General features: G+C 44.2%; 1 protein-coding gene across 1 annotated transcript in view; it reads right to left on the bottom strand.

Annotated features, from left to right (window-relative positions):
• Nucleotides 1–2,212, bottom strand: part of LOC101847992 (alpha-mannosidase 2) — a gene marked incomplete in the record, with an annotated part of 101,594 nt that overhangs the window by 73,506 nt on the left and 25,876 nt on the right.

Here is a 2,212-nt window from a genome sequence, read left to right as displayed (position 1 = left end):
CCCCTCCACTCCATCCCCGCCGTCCTTCCTAACCATCCCTTCCACTCCCCCCCTCCCCCACACACATCTCACATCTTTTGCCTCATCGTCGCATGGCATCCGGCTCTGTAAGACTACAAGAGCAGCCATAAAGGGAATACAGGCAAACATCTCCAGGAACAAAATCAGATTAAAGGTCCCATAACTCCAGGCTCAAGGCTCCCGTAAAACCTGCAGGGGTCCCGGAAATCATAATAGCTGGATCCGTGTCGATGGTGTTCTGCTCTAACCGTGTAACTGGAGGGAATATAGTCGAACGTGCTCTAACGGCCAGCTTTACAAGACAATAACATAATCAAACGACTACTTCCCATTTCTTCCTTGGCGTATATATTTTACATTATAATGACACTGTGTAAAACGCCCACCTGTCTAATGTGGCCACTTTTCTCCACGACAATAGATAGCCGTCTTAGACAGGGTAGACTGAACGTCAGTTCTTTTCAGTCTAGGTTGATCTAATCAGACTTTGATCTTCAGAGCGCGCACAGGACACTTGCACACCAACAAGCACATAAACATAATTAATCCTAAGTGGGAGCCCCATTGCAGACACTGTGACTACCACGAGGGGACCGTTGAACATCTTCTCCTTCACTGCCTAAACCTGGCAGTCCTTCGACGCAGGCTTCTACACACACCTACAGACTTACAAAGCCTGCTCTACTCTGGCGTTGACCAGATGACAAGGACATGTGGTTACTTGAGGGAGACATTGCGCTGCCAAGAGCGAAATGCTCGCAGCTAAAGGGATTTGAAAACAACAACAACAACAAAAACGGTTCCTCCATTAAGGTAAGAAGTCGGCATTCACCGTGGGCGTTGGTGGTGTAGGGGTTAGGCTCTCGGACTCGCCTTCGGGGGTCTTGGGTTTGAATTCCGTCAGCGGTCCGACGTTGCCTCGTAGGATGAGAAAGGCATTTTGCACGCATTTTTTCTCATTTCATCCAGGTGGGAATGGGTACCCTGCGATAGCCAGTGAAAGATCTTGTCAGTTTGTTAGTGTTTAAGAGAGTGTAATCCGCAGCTTGCATTGTAGGCTTCCTGGAAAGTCGAGAGTATTTCTGAGTGTTTTTGGGTTTACTGGGTTAACAATAGATCTACAAACGTAGTTGCAAAGTGCATTGGTCATGCTATAGAGCATGGATTTGCACTATATAAATGCAATTATTATTATCATTGTTAAAGATGATATATTTGAATATACATTTATTCTAACAGGCTAACCTTAGTCTCTTCTTTCATCATTCACACCATAACGGTTTTTTTTCCTTTTGCCCATTGAAAAATGTTCAAGAGACCAGTTACTCGTTTTGAGCATGACAGCCTCACTATCACTATCACACTGTCGCCCACCCGGGGATGTCCCCAGCAGGTGGGTACTTGTTTGTACCCTCCAATAAACTCTCATCTCTAATCCGAAAGTCTGCTTTATATTATGTCCACGATAACACGCGTTATTCTGGGCCAAATAAGTTGTATTTCTTTTCAGAGGTTGGGACGGGCACCATGCAGTGAATTCATCGCGGAGGCAAAGATTTAGGGGGAACGAAAATAGCGAACAAAGAATAAATGCACTTTACATTATCAACATTTTTTAAGATATAGATTGTTCATTACTGAAATAGTTTTTGATTGGTTTTTAAAAAAGTGAAGATTTCACGTAATATTGTTTATAAAACAGTATCAAAGAGGTGAAATAAGTTGAGACAAGCGGTTCAGTTTCTGACATGTAATTTGTTGATAAATTATCATGTGACGTTTGAGGTTCAGATCAGAAAGACATTCCAGACTTTCTTGTCTTTGATGGAAATTTCCCCCGTACCCTCCTATTTATTGTATGCTTGGAGTGTTTTTGGGAGGAAGATGGATGAGGAAGGGAGGAGGGGGAAGGGGGGATTTTATTTTGGGGGTGGGGTTGGGGTGGTGGTGGGGTGGTGGTGGTGGGGATGGGTGATTTGTGTTGGCAATGGATAACGTGATAAATGCCCTTTAAAAATGAAAAAGAGGCCTTTTTAGGCTTCGTCGAGTCCAAGGACCAGTCAAACGACCTATGCATGTAGTTATGAGCCATGTTTCTTCTAGTTTGTTTTTTCTTTACTCTGATTTCTGAGTAGGCTGTCCCATGACATCGTTTACTCGGTCTTTGGAAGCAGTTTGAGGGGGTGTGGCG

This window comes from Aplysia californica, unplaced genomic scaffold (genome assembly GCF_000002075.1).
Source record: "Aplysia californica isolate F4 #8 unplaced genomic scaffold, AplCal3.0 scaffold00605, whole genome shotgun sequence".
In the NCBI taxonomy this organism is placed as follows: Eukaryota; Metazoa; Mollusca; class Gastropoda; order Aplysiida; family Aplysiidae; genus Aplysia; species Aplysia californica.
Note: the sequence above shows the minus strand (reverse complement) of the source record. Positions and strands in the feature narration are given on the sequence as shown.